Source organism: Hemitrygon akajei, chromosome 3 (genome assembly GCF_048418815.1).
Source record: "Hemitrygon akajei chromosome 3, sHemAka1.3, whole genome shotgun sequence".
Classification (NCBI taxonomy): domain Eukaryota; kingdom Metazoa; phylum Chordata; class Chondrichthyes; order Myliobatiformes; family Dasyatidae; genus Hemitrygon; species Hemitrygon akajei.
Window position 1 is genome coordinate 15,525,663 of NC_133126.1, and position 19,925 is coordinate 15,545,587.

The 19,925-nt window shown below is 40.4% G+C and overlaps 1 protein-coding gene across 5 annotated transcripts in view; it reads left to right on the forward strand.

Annotated features, from left to right (window-relative positions):
- Positions 1-19,925, forward strand: part of rps6kl1 (ribosomal protein S6 kinase-like 1) — a 97,353-nt gene that overhangs the window by 33,637 nt on the left and 43,791 nt on the right. The window contains exon 1 of one of the 5 annotated variants that reach the window (XM_073039229.1): positions 287-365. The exons of 1 other annotated variant lie outside the window; for it this stretch is intronic. The gene's annotated coding sequence lies outside the window, so the exon portion shown is untranslated. 3 more of the 5 variants (XM_073039226.1, XM_073039225.1, XM_073039227.1) reach the window with 3 other exon arrangements.

Consider the following 19,925-nt stretch of genomic DNA (forward strand, 5'->3'; position numbering starts at 1 on the left):
TATCGCTCCTTGAAGATATCCTGGCTGCTGGAGGCTAGTGCCCAGGATCGAAAGAAGCTGCAGAAAGTTGTAACTGAATACACAACTTTCTGCAGCTTCTTTTGATCCTGTGCAGTAGCCACCCCCATATCAATCAGACCGTGATGCAGCCAGTTAGAATGCTGTCCACTGTACATCTTTAGAAATATACGAGTGTCTTTGGTAACATACCAAATTTCCTCAAACTCCTAATGAAATTATAGCTGCTGTTGTGCCTTCTTTGCAGCTGCATTGATGTGTTGGGCCCAGGATAGATCCTCAGAGATGCTGACATCCAGGAACTTGAAATTGCTCACTCTTTCCACTTCTGATCCTTCTGAGGACTGGTATGTGTTCCCTTATCTTGCCCTTTTTTAAGTCTACAACTAGTTATTTGGCTTCTGTCTCTCTCTATGCTGTTGGAAGATGTTACTGAAGTTCTGCGATTTATGGATTAGAATCTAACATGCCCCTGGACAAGTTCGGGATTTCTGTGAAAGAAGAGTATCCTACCATTCATGGGAAAGCAATGAATCTTACTGCAGTTTTCAACTTCTTACGTATGTCAGCAAGCTTTTTCTTGTTTAACAAGCATCAAGAGCAAGGATAGAGATCGTCTCATTTCAGTTGAAGGTGAAATCCATGTGTTATCTCAAGTTCAACCCAGAATTGAGTCCTTGAGCAGCAAAAAACAAGCACAAGTTTCACGAGCTAGGCCTATACTTGAGCCTGAACATGAAAAAGCTTTTTTAAAGTCTTGTATAAAATTGTGTTTTAGGCTATATTTTTATTCATATTGCTTTGGCTTGTGGTTTTTAGTAACTTTACTATTCAACATTGACAATAAATTTTCATGTTGTAAATAGCATTAATTAAAATCAATTTACAACTTTTATTTGATTTTAATGTACTAAGCCTACCTTTAGAAAAATTAGATCCCATTTTGGCTTAAGCCAGTTATTTAACAGAAATTTATTACGTTCGTCTTATTTTTAAAATTTATGAAATGGAAAGAAAGAGATTAATTTCAAGAAAGGCAAGCTAAGCTTAGTTACCTGCTTTTTTTCAGAAAAGCTGGCTGCTAAAAATTCATTCTCTATTCAAAATAGCATTAACAATTATTTTTGGATTATTTGTCTATACCTTACTTATCACACTAATGTACTGTGAGCTGTAGGTATAATAATTTTTATGCAAAGATTCCCTGAGACTTGAGAATTATTTCAAGGGTTCCTCCAGGGCATAAAGGTTGAGAAAGGCTGGATTAGACTATGGACTGTGGATTCTTCCAGTTTTAGAGCTTTTATATTCTGTGTTTTCCCCACTCTTTCTTGTTGCCACAATTTGCTTGGCGCAATATTTTAGTTTTTTTGTGCAAGTGTAGGGGGTTTGGGGGTTGATGTTTTTGTTGCAATTTGGTGCGTTTTGTTAGTTTTTTTGTGTTTGGGGGTTGATGTTATCGTTTGGTGTGTTTCGTTAGTTTTTTTTGTGCAGGGTGTTTTAGGTTTGATGCTCCTGTTGCCATTTGATGCTTTTTGTTAATTTTTTTTTGTGTGGTGTGTTTTGGGTTTGATGTTCTTGTTACCATTTTGTTAGTTTGGTGTGTGTTACAAAATGTAACGTTTTAGAAACAAACCAGCAGCAATAGATTATACATGAATAAAAACACAAAATGCTGGCAGAACTCAGCAGGCCAGACAGCATCTATGGGAGGAGGTAGTGATGACGTTTTGGGCCGAAACCCTTCATCAGGAGTGGTAACATGGGATGGTGGAGAGGGGATGGATGAAGTAGAGAGCTGGGAAGTGATAGGCTGGAGGGAAATGGTCTAGGGGGAAGGTGGAGAATTATGGGAAATAAAAGAGAAAGAAAGGTAGGGCTGGGGGGGGGGATTATAGTGGGGGGGGGGGAAAGAGAGAGAAAGAGAACCAGACTAAAATAATAGATAGGGATGGGGGTAAGGGGGGGGGGGCAGGGGTATCAACGTTGATAACGTTTCTCTTTTATTTCCCATAATTCTCCACCTTCCCCCTAACCCATTTCCCTCCAGCCTATCACTTCTCAGCTCTCTACTTCATCCCTCCCCCCACTTCTTATCCCCTCTCCACCGTCCCATGTTACTTCACTCCTGATGAAGGGTTTCGGCCCGAAACGTCGTCACTACCTCCTCCCATAGATGCTGTCTGGCCTGCTGAGTTCTGCCAGCATTTTGTGTTTTTATTTATTTCCAGCATCTGCAGATTCTCTTGTGTGCCTTAGATTATACATGGAGTCTGGTTTTGATGTTAAAACCACTATCTTTATTAGTAACTACTTATAATATAGTAACTCAACCAAGATTATCAAAAGTTACAGACAGACATATTTTATTGATCCCGAGGGAAATTGAATTTTGTTGCAGTCGCACCAACCAAGAATAGTGTAGACAATATAGCAATATAAACCATAAATAATTAAATAATAATAGGTGAATTATGCCAAGTGGAAATAAGTCCAGGACCAGCCTATTGGCTCAGGGTGTCTGACACTCCGAGGGAGGAGTTGTAAAGTTTGATGGCCACAGGCAGGAATGACTTCCTATGATGCTCAGTGTTGCATCTCGGTGGAATGGGTCTCTGGCTGAACGTACTCCTGTGCCTAACCGGTACATTATGGAATGGATGGGAGATATTATCCAAGATGGCATGCAACTTGGATAGCATCCTCTTTTCAGACACCACCGTCAAAGAGTCCAGTTCCACCCCCACAACATCACTGGCCTTATGAATGAGTTTGTTGATTCTGTTGGTGTTTGCTACCTTCAGCCTGCTGCCCCAGCACACAACAGCAAACATGATAGCACTGGCCACCACAGACTTGTAGAACATCCTCAGCATCATCTGGCAGATGTTAAAGGACTTCAGTCTCCTCAGGAAGTAGAGACGGCTCTGACCCATCTTGTTGACAGCCTCAGTGTTCTTTAACCAGTCCAGTTTATTGTCAATTCTTATCCCCAGGTATTTGTAATCCTCCACCATGTCCACAGTGACCCCTTGGATGGAAACAGGGGTCACCGGTGCCTTAGCCCTCCTCAGGTCCACCACCAGCTCCTTAGTCTGTTTCATATTAAGCTGCAGATGATTCTGCTCACACCATGTGACAAAGTTTCCCACCGTAGCCCTGTACTCCTGTACAGTTAATAGTGTTATGTGTATATATGTGTGTGAATATAACTCCCAAACTATTGAGCTTGGAAGAACAAGGCTTAGAATCTTCAGATGTTAAAGTAGCAAAGTTCAGTAATCCACAAAATAAATGATGGAAGAGAGCTATTTGTAATTCATGTTGTACCAGAGAGAAAAGGTAAGTACGAAGTATTCCACAGGTTCCACGCTGGTAAAATGAGATAACAGTCACTGTAGATCTTGTCCATCGTGATGTTCCAAATCCACATACAATTTATCACCGAAAGTGACCTGTCATAGGAATATTGTCTTCCAGTGGTTACCACACAACATACCCATGCAAGGGCTACATGTGGTCCTTGCATGGGACCATGCAAGTCCCACAAGATATCCCAAAATCCACTCCTATGGATTGTACAAAGCGACAGTCCCACATTCGTTGTGCACCGTGTGCAGATGATTAAACAAACCTTTTGGGCATCGAAGAGTTCCAAACCATAGCAGTGACAAGCTGAAGTTTCAGCTTTACCTGTCCAGTCTTCTCCCCCCTCCCTCTATCTCTATCTCTCTATCTAATCTCTCTCTATCTCTCTCTGTCTCTGCTGTGGTTAAGCCCACAGCTAGCCGTGTCAGCCTCTGACTGACCTGACATTGAGTGCAAGGGTTGGTGGTGTGACACGATTCAATTAACCAATATATCTCAGTCCTGCACACCTTCTCATCACCATCTGAAAACCGGCCAGAAGTATCATCAGCAAATTTATAGATTGCTTTGGAGCTGTGCCTAGCCACACAGTCATGGGTGTTGAGAAAGTAGAGCAGTGAACTAAGCACATATCCTTGAGGTGCAACACACACAAAATGCTGAAAGAACTCAGCAAGTCAGGCAGCATCTATGGAAAGGAGTAAACAGTTGACATTTCAGGCCAAGACCCTTCTTCAGAACTGAGAATGAAGTGGGAAGGTGCCAGAATAAAAAGGTGGGAGAAGGGGAAAGAAGCTAGCTGGAAGATAATAGGTGAATCCAGATGGGTGGGAAAGATCAAGGCCTGGAGAAGAACTGAATACAATAGATGACCCCAGCAGATTCACAGGTGGAATGTTGCCTCACATGAAAAGAATGTAAGGCCCTTAATGGAAGTGAGGGAAGAAGTGTGTGGGCACTTTGGCCCACTTGTCAGGATAAGCACCTGGAGGGAAATTAGTGAGGAGGGAAGAATGGACAAGGAAATTGTGGAGGGAGTGATCCCTGTGAAAAACAGGTGGGGAGAAGATAAAGATATGTTTAGTGGTAGGATCCCTTTGGAGATGGCATAAGTTGCAGAGGATATTGTATTGGATGTGGAGGCTGATGGTGTGTTCAGTAAGGACAAAAGGGACTATCTCTATTACCGTGGCGGGAAGATGGGGTGAGGGGATATACTGGAAATGCACCTCCGTGCCCTACCCCACAAACAGGATTTCTTGGTGGGCAAACATTTCAATTCCAATTCCCATTCCTGTTCCAACCTGTTGATCAATGGCCTCTTGTGCCAAGATGTGGCCACCCTCAAGATGAAGGAGCAATGCCTTATATTCCATCTGGGTACCTTCCAACCTGATGGCATAAAAATTGATTTCTCTGTCCAGTGAACAAATCTTCTTCCCTAACCCCCCACCCCTCTATTCCCCATTCTGACCTTTCACTTCTTGTCACCTGCATATTACTTCCCCAGGGTTCCCTTCTCCTTCCCTTTCTCCTACGGCCCACTCTCCTCTCCCATCAGATTCTTTCTTCTCCAGCCTTTACCTTTCCTACCCAATTGGCTTCACCTATCACCTTCCAACTAGCCTTCTTCCCCTCCCCCCACCTTTTTATTCTGGCATCTTCCCCCTTCTTTCTCAGTTTTGATGAAGGGTCTTGGCCCAAAACGTTGACTGTTTACTCTTTCACATAGACGCTGCCTGACCTGCTGAGTTCCTCCAGCATTCTGCGTGTGTTGCTTTGGATTTCCAGCATCTTGTTTGTGATTATTGTTTAGATGCACCGGTGTTAACTATCAGTGAGGTGGAGATGTTATTTGCGATCTGGACAGATTTTGGTCTTCCGGTGAGGAAGTCAAGGATCCAACTGCAGAGGGAGGTACAGAGGCTCAGGTTTTGGAGCTTTTCAATCAGAACTGTAGGAATGACTGTATTAATTGCTGAGCTGTGCTCAATAAAAAGCATTCCAAGATAAGTATTGGCATTGTCCAGATGATGCAAGGCCACATGAAGAGCCCATGAGATCACATCTGCTGCAGACCTTTTGTGGTAATAAGCAAATTACAATGGATACTGGTCCTTGGTGAGACCGTAGTCAATTCTCTGCAGTCTCTTGCAGTTTTGGGCACAGCAGTTGTCCGTACGAAGCTGTGATGCATCTGCAGGGTGAATATGTTACAAATAAGGAATATGAAAACAGAATGAGATCAGGTAGTATCTGTGGGAGGGTGACACTGAAGATGATGATCTTTTATTGTAATCTCTCCTCAACTCCACTAATATTTCCAGAAACTGCAAATAAGAAGGAGAGAAGTAAGAGACTAGGACAGCTTCAGAATAGAAGGACTCTCTTTAAGAACAGAGGAATTTCTCTAGCCATAGATTGGTGAATCAATGGAACTCATTGCCACAGATAGCTGTGGAGGCAGTCATTGGGTATATTTAAAACAGAGGTTGATAGATTCTTGATTAGTAAGGATATCAAAGATTATGGGAAAGAATACAGGAGAATGGGGGTTGTGAGGGATAATAAAGCAGCCATGATGGAAAGGCAGAACAGACTTAGTGGGCTCAGTGGTCTAATTATGCACTTGCATCTTATGGTCTTATCAATGACCAAGGATGGTGTGATGGATGCAGAGGCTCCAGAGGCTGGAGATAAGCAGGAGGAGTACTCTGTCTCTGTTTGTCTAGGACAGGTGGGGCGAAAGCATAAGTATGGGGCACAGAGGAGAAGAGAAGAAAGCCACGCTCCGAAAAAAATGGAATTTCAGATGTCTTGGAACAGAAAAGCCGCATCGTGGCTGCAGTAGGACTTTGCGAAAAAGAAGGAGCGGCGTACTGGAACAAATAAACCCTGGGCCCAGAAGGATGTTTGGTTAAAAGAGTAAGAAGGAATGTACAGAAAATCTGGCGAACAGGAAAATCAAATATTTTATCTAGGATCTGTTGTTAAATTGCTGACTGATAATACTGTCGTTTATTAATGGAAACAGAACACTCGGGACGAGTGGGCAAATGTGCCTGCACACTACGGGGACTAAGATTTAGTTACTGGTTAAAAATAACGCTGCCGCCGCTACTGCGGTGAGCGTTATCGGGGAAATCGTGAAATAAATTCAACAAGCGCAAGAAATCGCAGGCTTTTTAAGAAACCTACCAGAGCGGCCGATCAAGATGTCGGCTCCTCCCCTTGAGTCGGTTTACGACTTTTTTGGTAGGTATTGCATTAAGAAAATTCACAACGTTGCCGTAAATTGTGGAGGAGAAAATGTAGTGGATCAGAGGTGGAAGCTGCGGAAGGTACTATAATAACTAACTGGATATATGTTAAATGTATGAGAAGAGGGAGGTGGGGAGGAGAGAAGGGAAAAGAAGTTACAGTAGTAGCAACGAGAGAAGGCGGCACAGTTGCTGATCGTCTTTCTTTGATACAATGTCTTCCGCTGTAACACGGCGATGGTGGGTGGTTGAGCCGAGAACCCGGCATTGCTGCTTAGCCTGAGGCCAGCTATGAGTGGTGCTCAGCCGTCGGGATTCAAGAGGAAGCAACCCGCATACACCGGCAAAAAAATTACTTCTAAAAAGTCTTTATCCACCTCCAAAATATTTAATGAGTAATAAATTCTCAGTAATCTTCAATCTGCTTAAGAGACGGTGTATGTTTGTTATGTTAAATAAGTTACAGGTTGTTACTAAGCGGCGTAAATAAGCAACCCTGCAGCCTGCTATGCCTCCAACACCAAAATGCACTGCATGGATGTTAATTACATAATAGTTAATATTATTAATATGAGAACGACTCCAATCTTCTCTTCAGTAGATAATTTAAATGCGATCTAGCCCCGCGATCTGCTATCATCACAGCTTAAAAGTGTGAATGAAGTATGTGATAAATTGAGAGTAACTAACAGCTGTGGGTGCCACATTAAGATTTAGCAAATTAGCACCTCTAATATTGTGACAGTATCTAAGTTGCATGATTTAGTGTAGGATTTTTTAACTGTGTGTTGGCTTCAAGGAAATTGGCAGTTGAATTTATCTTGGGATGGGGGTTGGTGCGCAGTGTAAGGTAATGAATGTTATTTGGTGTGACAGTGATCATTTAAATTACAATTTGGAATCAGTGAATTACAGAGTAGTTCTGAAGTTCAATATAACTAGCATCTACAACAAAACTCACAAAATGCTGGTGGAACGCAGCAGGCTTCAACAAAACTGTTGGTTTCTGTATTGGATGAGAACCCAGAGATTTTGGAATTAATAAATTTTCACATATCAAATCAAAGGAGCTTGAGGGATTGACCTTATAGAGATCATAGGAGGTTGTCCTTGTAGAGATTTGTGGAATCATATGGGCAGATATAGTGTGAATGGTCACAGTTATTTTCTCAGGGTGGTGAATCTGGGACTGAAGGAGGGGGTTTGGAATGATACTGAAAGAATTTGAGGGGGATTTGTGATGCAAGTTGTCCAAAGTTCCTCTATACCAAATTTTAGCCATCCAGTAGTGCTTGCTCTTCTGAGCTTTGCTGCTTCTCGGCCACCTTATTGGGTGAAAGGTTATTTTAGAGCAGGGTTTTCCAACCTAGAGTCGACTGACCCCCTTAGTTAATGGTAGGGGTCCATGACATTAAAAAGGTGGGGAATCCTCTGCTTTAGAGGCATGTGAGACTTGGATAGATCAGCATGGACGAGTTGGGCTAAAACACCTGCTTCTGTGCTGTAATTCAGAAAGGCAGTAGGATGGTTGAAAAGCAGCAAAGCCCAGAAGAGCAAGCCCGACTGGATGGCTAAAATTTGGCAGAGAGGAACTTTGGACACAAGTTCACATCATCTTGTGTGTCTGATAGAAGAGATATGCCAGGTGAACTTGAATAAAACCCCAACACGACTGTAATTATAAAGGAATTTCTCTGATGTCCACTACATAAAGGTCATTAATTGGGTCTTACATGACCACCAATATCTAGTGACTGATAAAGAATAACTCTTGATTTGTTATGTGGATTCCATTCAGCTGGTCATTCATTGGATTAGATCTTCACTGCCTGACAACTCCAAGAATAAATCAAGAAACAGCATCTGTAATATACATTTTTAATCTTCCAATAGGGGTTGAGGAGAATACTTATCAAATTTGGCTGCCCTCAGAAATTCACCTCCATCCTAATTCTGCAACTTGATCATTTGTAAGCCATGATCTTATTATTGAATCCAAACTAAACCCAATTCTAGTGCAGAATGGCATCAGGCAAGATGTATGTCAAATATCCCAATCTTTCCCTCTGAAGTTCTGTACCTCTCCAATGAGCTTTTGTTGGAGTGGAGTAAGTCAACAGGATAAACATGGGACAATTAAACCCATATTGCCTCTCTTAAGCATTCAGGCTATCATTTGTCCATCTGAAGAAAAAGTTGTTTGATGATCATATCTGAAACAAAGCTCCGAGACCACAGGGTAAGAGACAAGGTAAATGGAACTGATGGGATTACTTAGCTAAGAGTAGGCATGAATTCAGTTGGTTGAAAGGCATTCTATGCTTAACAAGCAAGTCAACATTCCTGTAAATTTCTGAACCATGGGCTACTTACCTCAGATTTCTCAAGACACTTGAAGGATACCGATGTTAGCTCCACTAACAACTCCAATGTTACACCAGAGTCAGCATCCTTTCCTGGGCCAACGTACCCAGCATACCTTGTCATCTTTGAGCTGCAGGTCATGTCATTCACATGTCTGACACTAGACTGTCAAAGAAAGCATTTCTGAAGATAACCAGATGAACAGAGGTATGTTCTCAAAGCATTCTTAGAAAAAGTGTAATAGAACCATAAAACATTACAGCATAGAAACAGGCCTTTTGGCCCTTCTTGGCTGTGCTGAACCATTTTTCTGCCTAGTCCCACTTAACTGCACCTGGACCATATCCCTCCATACACCTCTCATCCATGTACCTGTCCAAATTTTTCTTAAATGTTAAAAGTGAACCTGCATTTACCACTTCATCTAGCAGCTCATTCCACACTCCCACCACGCTCTGTGTGAAGAAGCCCCCCCCCCCCCCCCCCCCAGTGTTCCTTTTAAACTTTTCCCCCGTCATCCTTAACCCATGTTCTCTTTTTTTGGTCCCCTAACCTCAGTGGAAAAAGCCTGCTTGCATTCACACTATCTATACCCATCATAATTTTATATATCTCTATCAAACCTCCCCTCATTCTTCTACGCTCCAGGGAATAAAGTCCTAATCTATTCAACCTTTCTCTGTAACTCAGTTTCTCAAGTCCAGGCAACATCCTTGTAAACCTTCTTTGCATTGTTTCAACTTTATTAATATCCTTCCTGTAATTTGGTGACCAAAACTGCACACAATACTCCAGATTTGGCCTCACGAATGCCTTATACAACCTCACCATAACATTCCAACTCTTGTATTCAATACTTTGATTTATAAAGGCCAATGTACCAAAAGGTCTCTTTACGACCCTAAATACCTGTGATGCCACTTTTAGAGTATTTTGTATCTGTATTCCCAGATCCCTCTGTTCTACTGCATTCCTCAGTGCCTTACCATTTACGTTGTATGTTCTACCTTGGTTTGTCCTTCCAAAGTGCAATACCTCACACTTGTCTGTATTAAACTCAATCTGCCATTTTTCAGTCCATTTTTCCAGCTGGTCCAAATCCCTCTGTAATATTCTCACTGACATGGGAATTCCTATCTAATGTGTTCAGTGGAGAAGAAGCATTTGGAGTGGCTTTAAGCATCACAAAATCCCTTGGGAATATGTCTGCGTAAATGGTGAAGATGTTTCAGAATCTACAGTTGCACACTGGCCTCATCAGCTACAAAACCCACAAAGCCCAGATAGAAACAAGTCAGAATCAGAATCGGATTTATTATCACCGGCTTGTAACATCATCCTCGATCATGGGGACTTCTTTAAGAAATAAAATTACTGGTAAATATTTCTTCATTTAGGAAGATGATGCCTCTGTCATTTTCATCTTGTGACACTACTGTATTAAGAATATAACTAAAATCTAATGATTTATGTTGTATTAGTTGCTACCCATTAAGAAACTAAAGGAAAGTGAGAGTCATATGCAAAGCAATAAACCTTACAATAGGGAAGTGATGCATGTGAGGGCTGAGATACTATTTTAATATTATCCACTGTCCCATTTTAACTTTGCTGTCTTATTTACTGTGTAGTTGGATGGCATTAATACTGATTCAATTGACTATTAACATACAATGTTCCAATTTTCACAGAGGACAATGAATGTGGGTCTTTGCCTTTGTTTTTAATCTGGAAATGTTATCACATTGTGCATAGGGAGGAGGGACAAGAAAACTAATTTTGGTTTACAGTGTTTATGTTTTCCAAAGGAATTGAAATACAAATTCAGTTCAAAAATGTGAAGTGGTTTTCTGGATATAGGAGGAATTAAAGGATATGTAGATTCCATCTTAACTGAAGGAATTAGGTTCAAACTGTTTACATTGGGTTGATAATGGAAATTTTTTTCCACATGTAGAAAGGAAACTGCAAAAGTCTTAGGCATATATATCTACAGCACCTAAGACTTTTGCGCAGTACTGTAGTCATTTTATGCATTGCATGGTACTGCTGCAAAAAAACCCAAATTTCATAGCAAATGTGAGTGATGATAAATCTGATTCTTATTGTGGACTGAGGGGGAAGGGGTCAGGGAGAGAGGAATTATGGTTGGGACAAGGGGAAGGGAGAGGGAAAGAAGCGGGAAGCACGAGATACATTCTGTAATGATCAATAAACCAATTGTTTGTACGGTATTCAAATGACCTTGCCTGGTGTGTCAGGGCTGGGTGTGTCAAACCCGCTACTGGCACTCTGCCACCTGTCCCACACTACACCCATGGTTCTCTATCCTTGCCATTCCCAGAATCTTTTGCTTTTGCCAGATTTACAAACACATTCTCTGCTCAGTGTTGACAAATACACTACAGTGCAAAAGTCTTACACCTTAGCTATATATACAGTATGTGCCTAAGACTTTTGCACAGTACTGTTGTTTCAAATATGTGGGGCAGGTATACAAACTTTTTGAACTGCAATGTGTGATTAAAAGGCCATTGGTGAGGGGGTAGAGGGATTATTTAGTACAATTTGAAATAAGTAAGCTTTGGTTCAATATTTGCCATTAAAGTAGATAGTGGAGAGAGTGATAGGAAAAAATGTACAAGTCACTTTGAAGTGAAGTAGGAATCAGCAAAAGAAAATTTCAGAATATCTGAATGTTAGCTATAAAGCCTTGGTTTGAATAATTATTGCAGGAGGATGTTAAATTCTCATTGAGCTGGCCTGAATTATTGATTATGGGTCAATAATTATAGGGATAAAACATTGAAGAATAGGAGAATGCAAAAGAATAATAATAATGTTTAATCAAAGAGTATACATTTTTGATGGTGTTTGGGTGTATTTATGTCTGTTTGCTTGGTTCAAGCTTCCTTCTGTATGTGCTCACAGATTGAGGATTGAGTTGGATATGTTAGTAGGAAGATTTGGATGCCTGACAAGGAATTGAGTTGCCTATCCGAAGACAATTATGTTGGAAATCTAAAACAATGTGCCAGAAGTCTCCTCCACATTGAAGAAGACATATAGATTGAATGACTGCTTTGCAAGACCCTTTGCAAAGGATTACCTTGAGCTTCCAGTCATCCATCATTTTAATTCTCTGTCCAACCTGTCACTCTGACTTTGCTATCTTCCTTTCATGCATTTCTTCAAATATGTACAAGATAAACTCAAGGGACAGCACTTGATCTTCTCTCTGAACATGCTGCAGCTCTTGGACAGATATTAAATTTAACAATTTCAAGTAACTGCATTTTCTCTGTTCCTCAGATGTAGCTGTATCCTTCAATTTCAATTTGTTGCCTTTCACTTCCTTCTCTAACTGTTTTTAAAGAAACTGTTCCTTTGACAGTCTGCAGTTGCAACCTATCAAAAATATCCCCTCTTCTCTCCATTCCTCCCCTTCTCTCTGGTTTCTGTGAATATTTTATGTAAATATAATTTTCTAACAAAATGCTGGTGGAACGCAGTCTGGGTCTGAAATGTCTAGTGTTTCTTCCTATAGATGCTGCCTGGCCTGCTGCGTTCCACCAGCATTTTGTGTGTGTTGCTTGAATTTCCAGCATCTGCAGATTTCCTTGTGTCTGATTTTTCTAAATATAGTTTAATGAGATTTTGCTAACTTGTACTAATGTGGTTCACTTTGCTTAAACAGAAGACTCTTGATGACTAAATTCAACTTCTTAGTGTATTCCTGACCCTAACGTTACTAAGTAACCTGTCTCAATGCTGTACCTGAAAGATCACATTCCTTGGTTGCTCCTTCAACATATTGCTTCAGCAAATTCTGGCAAATTCATTTCATTGACTTGTCATCTGTGTTAAGTTTGCCAGCTCTTACATTTGCCCCATCTGTATAAAGTTTAAGGAATCCCAGGGCTAGAAAAATAAAAATCATTCAATACTTAACTCTCTGTGGTATGATTCACAGGGGCAAATATGATGAAAGATTGGCCTCAATGACATTACCAAATTACTTTGGTTGTAATCTAAATCATTGAACATTATATTGGGCCATGCCAGAGGAATGAGAAATGTTAATAGCAGATAAATGTGTATAATACTCTACTCTCTGAGAATTAAATTACATGTATAGTAGAAGTGTTAGAACAGAGAGTAGTGCAGCACACTAAAGGCTCTTTGGCCCACGGTGTTGTGCCAAACTTGTTCTATAAACAAAAGTAAGAAAAAAAGGGGAAATATCCTGGTGTTTGCCAAAAATAAAAGTATATAATCAACATGCAGCTTATCAGCTGAGTCAGTGGAAGTACTAAATGCATCTGTTGAACAACAGTGCTGCATTTGTAGACTTCTATGGCAAACTACATAATTTGTATGACATTTTTCTTTCTCCATCCCAAACCTTAAAAGATATCAACTGAGGAACTGGCTAGACACATCCCAAAGATGAAGAGTATTTTAAAGAGAGGATGAGGCAACCGTGGCTGACAAAGGAAGTCGGACACTGCATAAAAACAAGAGAGGATATTGCAAAATTAGTGGGAACGTAGAGGATTGGGAAGCTTTTGAAAACCAACAGGCAATGAAAAAAGCCATAAGTAGAGAATAAATTATATGAAGCCAGTAATAGAAAAGAGGATTCCAATTTTTTTTTCAGATATATTAAGAGTAAAAGGAGAAACGAGAGTGGATATTGGACTGCTGGAAAATGACGCTGGAGAGGTAGTAACAGGGGACAAAGAAATGGTGGACAAACTTAACATAGGTAGAGGGGAAGGAAGTGTTGAGGAAGCATGGAATCTGCAGATGGATTTGGACAGATTGGGAGAATGGGCAAAGAAGTGGCAGATGGAATATAGTGTAGAGTAGTACATGGTCATGCACTTTGGTAGAAGCAATATAGACATAGACTATTTTCTAAACATGGAGAAAATTCAAAAATCGGAGGTGCAAAGGGACTTGAGAGTCCTTGTGCAGGATCCCCTGAAGGTTAACTTTCAGGTTGAGTCGATTGTAAGGAAGGCAAATGCAATATTAGCATGCTTTTTGGGAGGACAAGAATATGAAAGTGAGGATGTAATGCTGAGGTTTTATAAGGCCTTGGTCAGACCACACTTGGAGTACTGTGAACAGTTTTGGGTCATTTATTTAAAAAATGCTGGCATTGGAGAGGGTTCAAAGGAGGTTCACGAGAATTATTGTGTGAATGAAAGGGTTGACATGAGCATTTGATGGCTCTAGGCATGCACTCACTGGGGCTTAGAAGAATGAGGGGTGATCTCATTGAAACTTGTTGAATACAGTGGATTTAAGTTAATTGGACCATCAGACACTAGACACTACACCATGCTCAGAGTGATCAGTTTTTAAATAGCATCATTTGTTCGTTATTGTGTTCAAAAAGAAGTGATTAGCTGTTAACTAACTATAGTTGGTAGAAATTAGCAGTAAGACAAATTGGAACTGTTTTGATCAATGTGGTTTCAAGCATTCGGACTTCAAGTTCCCAGAAATAGCTTGGAGGAAACATGAAACAATTTTGCTACTTCAACAAGTTAGGAACTATGAAGAATTTGAAGGTATTGACAATTAACTTGAATGTTACAGTGCGATTATATGAAGGCAGCCCATTTTGTGTATTGTGTCTGCATTGATTTTATTCATTTACAGCCAATTAAACGAATACGGCAGCGTACAATGGAGTGAATTACTCTGTCAATAAAAGCAACTAATACACAGTCCTGACAAAGGGTCTCGACCCGAAACGTCGACAGTGCTTCTCCTTATAGATGCTGCCTGGCCTGCTGTGTTCCACCAGCGTTTTGTTTGTGTTGTTGTTTGAATTTCCAGCATCTGCAGATTTCCTCATGTTTACTAATACACAGTTTTATAGTATTGTAGTAGTATTGGTAGTGTGCTAATTTGTTCAAAATATCATTTAAATACTATGGATTCCAGCTAATTGGGCCATCAGTTAATCAGATCAGTCACTTATTTGGGACAACTTTTAAAGAACAAAAGCTAATTGAAAATAGCTGGGACACCCTTCCTATATTTGGGGCACATTCCTACTTAATTTGATAGGAGACTGTTGCCGAACAGTTTCTAACTAGCGTCAGATCTGTGTATTTCCGTAATAAGCAGTAAGATTTGCTTACTGCGGTATCAAGCATTCAGACTTGCAGATACCAGAAACAGCTGGGAGTGAAAATGAAACTATTTCATTACTTCAAGTTAGAAACTCCAAAGAATTTGAAGGTGTCGACTGTCATCTTGAATGTTAGAATGAAAGTGAAGATTTTAAGGATGCAATCGTCAACAGCATTATATGAAGGCAGTCCATTATCTACACTAGTTGCTGACTTTGTTCGTTTTGCTGCCGTTAACGAATGATATGGCATAGTTTGTCTTTTTCATACAAGTTTAACTATTTCTATGAAACTTTGGCTAATTGGAGCAGCTGCTTAATTTGAGCAAAATCTACTAGTCCTGATGTGTCCCAATTAATCGGAATCCACTGTATTGGAAGGCCAGGATAGAGAGGATGTTTCCTACAGTGAGGAAAGTCTAGGACCAGAGGGCACAGCCTCAGAATATTGGGACGTCCATTTAAAACAGGGATGAAGAGGAATATCTTTAGCCAGAGGGTATTGAATCTGTGGAACACACAGAACGCTGGAGGATCTGTGGAATTAATTGCCACAGACAGCTGTAGAGGCCAAGTCATTGGATATATTTAATGCGGATCTTGATAAGTTCTTGATTAGTAAGGGCATCAAAGGTTACAGGGATTAGGCAAGAAAATGGAGTTGCAAGGGATAATAAATCAGCCATGATCAAATGGCAGAGCAGACTTGATGGGCTGAATGGCCCTATATCTAATGCTCAGTGGTGAAGACGTTTTTTTGAATAAATCTATAATAATATCCTTAATTGAAAAATTTAGAGTGGGGAAATTGAAGAGTTGCATTGTAGGTTCCTAAATATGCATTGGTGATATATAGCAGATGACAACAAATACCTTAATGTTGCCCATTGTTTCATTACTAGACAGGTTCAAATGTTAGCCCAAAAGGGGTGATTTTTTTCCCTCACTTATCTGTGGACATGTATAAAATTACTTGTTACCACAGGTCAAAATGTTTGTTTTAGGTTAATGCTATTTCATAGTAATGAGGAAAATTTAAGAGATAAAGCAAGTATTAAAATGTGGAGAAAAAGGAAGGACAGCGAGAACAAAAGCTGGTATGTTAACAACTGGCTGACAAAAGAATTTGAATGACTCAAGGAGTGATGGAACTGAACGATAACGTTTGAACAGAACATCAGTGGATAACAAGTAGACTTAGAATTACTTTAAACAGATGTAATGTTGTAAGGGATTTGGCTAAATATCTGTTTCTGAAGATAGTTAAAGGCAGCATGGATAAAGATGACTGCAAAGTATCACTATACTATGCTCTCATTATCTCACAATTGACGTTAAAACCAGATGGGCTTAACTTTGGTTGTTTTAATGTATCAGTGTGCTGTGTGCTACTTATGAATTTTAAATTGCCACAAGAGTGGTTGTTATTAATAATGTCAGGCATGGTACTATTCAGTACTATTCACCTCATTCCCTATCAGTGAGCTCTGTAGAAGAGCTTAAGAACCAAGCAAAACATAGTGTTCCCACAGGTGGGTGTTTGCCTGTGACTGTTACAAAAGGATGACATCATCAGCAACCAATCCACACTGAGCATTATTTTATTCAAGGCATTTGGTTTGGGGGTGGGAATGGTGCTGTCAATGCCATCAGATTTGCTGTTAACTCTTACGTTGCCAATTAAGATGCTAATGACAGCTTTCTGCAGCTGAAGTGTAAAGTAAACGATGGTTCAGCCCTACTGTTTTCCTCATGCACAACCACTTCATTTTAAAGTAATTCTGCAAGCTTCTTAGGTTCACAGTTCTTCAACTCCACCATATCAAAATATGTAATGGACAAAATACAGAGGCTGGTGAGAAATCTGGTCCACTGAGTCATCAGCAGAGAAGCAACTAAACGGTGAAGTGTTTGTTCTGATGGTTTCTGTTTTTGAGTTCTGATTTATTTGAGGATAATGAAAATGTACTTCCTGAGATCATGAGAAGATCTGATAAAGGAATATTACTACCTCATCTGTAGCAACATGTAAGTTTTGTTTTGTGATATTTTTGTCTTGAGTGTTGCTTTGATCATAATGCTTTGTCTTTTAGATGGAAGGATGTTATGTTGTTAGCAGGGCTGTTTGATAGCATATTTCTGGAAGTTAAATGTTATTTTCCTGTCACCTGCATTAATTGGCTTGCTTTATTTTTAATATATTTAGCTATTGCAACTGGATTCAGTACAACTTTTGAGCTATATTTCTACTGGCAAATCCTCTTTTTAAACTTTGCATCTTTGGCTTCCTTACCCTCATTTCCTCCTCTTGTCAGAGAATGCCCCATTCCACTTGTAAAGTTCCACAATTTGCACCAAAGGGAGCAGTGCAAGTAGAAATTGTTCGTTAAAGGCAAATGTGATGGTTGAGGAAGGTTAGTGCCACACTGCGAGATAACAGGCAGAATAGAAAAACGAGAGTCACTGGATGTTGTTTACTTGGCTTTTCAGAAGGCCTTTGACAAGGTGCTGCCCGTGAGGCTGCTTAACAAGAGTCCGATGTATTACAGGAAAGATAATAGCATCGATAGAAGAATGGCTTACTGGCAGGAGGCAAAGAGTGAGAATGAAGGGGAACTTTTATGTTTGGTGCCAGTGACAAGGGCTGTTCCACAAGGTTTGGAATTGGGACCGCTCCTCTTTCACATTATATGTTAATGATTTGGATAATAAAATTGATGGCTTTGTGGCCATGTTTATGGTCAATACTATGATAGGTGGAGGATCAAGTAGTATAGAGGAAGCAGGGAGTCTGGAGAAGGACTTGGACAGATTGGGAGAATGGGCAAAGAAGTAGCAGATGGAATATTGTGTGTAGGGAAATGTATGATCATACTCTTTGGTAGAAGGCATAAAGGCGCAGACTATTTTCTAAATGGGGAGAAATTCAAAAATCAGAGGTGCAAAGGGACTTGGCAGACCTTGTGCAGGATTCCCAAAGACTAACTAGCAGGTTGAGTTGATGGTAAGGAAGGAAAATGGAATGTCAATGAGATCTCATTGAAAAATATTGACTATTGAAAGGCCTAGATAGGGTGGATGTGGAAAGTATGTTTCCTATAGTGGGTGAGTGTAGGCCCAGAGGGAAGTGAATCTGTGGAATTCATTACCGGACTGCTATGGAGGCCTAGTTATCAGATATATTTAAAGTGCAGGTTGATGATGGGTTTCTGATTATTCAGGGTGTCAAAGGTTATGGGGAGAAGACGGGAATGGGATTGAGAGGGATAATAAATCAACCATAATGGAATGGTAGACGATACTCGATGGGCTTGAATAGTCTAGTTTTGCTCCGACGTTTTAATGGTCTTCTGCTGCCAAAAACAAGCAAGTTGTTGACATGGTTGTATGGTGATATCTTTTTTTATTATTGGTTAACCAATTCCAATGCACATTTATGATTGAAATTATATTGTCAGGTAATGTACGATGGGCTTTTGACCTGAAACGTTAACTTGTTTCACTTCCCACTGATGTGGCCTGAGTTACTGAGTATTTCCAATGTTTTCCGTTTTTATTTTAGATTTCCAGCATTCCACTCTGTTATGTTATTCTCATGCTCATATTATTCTTCTGCTTTACAGTACAATGTTGATGAGAATGGTATTAATAATATGAATAAAGGCAGAGAACATATTTAACATCAAAAAGGAGATGCAATTCACTTCACTGCCATTTATCCCCAGTTTACTAAATCCATGTTACCTGAAAATTTATTTTACTGCCAGGCACATTAGTGCGACGCTATTACAGCTGGAGTTAACGGAGTTAGGAGTTCAATCCTGGAGTCCTCCATGAGGAGTTTGTATGTCCTTCCCTTGGAATGCATGAGTTTTCTCTGGAAGCTCTGGTTTCCTCCCACAGTCCAAAGATGTACAAGTTAATTGGTCATTGGTTACCATAAAACCATAAGATATAGGTGTAGAATTAGGCCATTTTGTCTCATCGAGTTTGCTCCACCACTTTATCATGACTTCTATTTTCCCTCTCAGCCCCAATCTCCTGCCTTCTTCCCATATCCCTTTGTGCCTTAAATATTACCCAATGACTTGGCCTCCACAGACACCTGTGGCACCGAATTCCACAAATTCACCCACTCTTTCTTTAACCTTTAGCGGCCTTACAAATTAGGGACCTTTGGCCATCAGAAATGCCCACGCACCTCCCTTACCCCAGCACTGGAACAGTGGCTATGTTCCTGTCAGACTACTAGGATTAAATCAGGGGTCGCTAGGCGGCACGGCTGTAAGGGCCTACTTTAATGCCGGGTTTTGTATGAGATTTTAATGCACGGTGACTTCTGCAATCCAGGAAACACCCAGGTGTTCTGTCCCATTTTTAGTTTTAATGATGGACCCAACATATCAATGCAGCTACTAAGAAGGCACGATAGTGGCTATATTTCATTACAAGTTTGAGGAGATTAGTTATGTCACTAAAAACACTTGCAAATTTCTACAGGTGTACCATGGAGATGCACTGGCTGCATCACCATGGGTATGGGGGGGATGGGGCAGGGTCGGTGGGCTACTGCACAACATTGAAGAAAGCTGCAGAGAGTTGTAAAATTAGTCAGCTGCATCTTGGACACTAGCCTCTATAGTACCCAAGACATTTTCAAGGAGTGATGACTCAAAAAGACAGCATCCATTATTGAGGATCCTCGTAACCCAGGTTATGCCTTGTTCTCTTTGCTACCATCAGGAAGGAGGTACAGAAGCTTG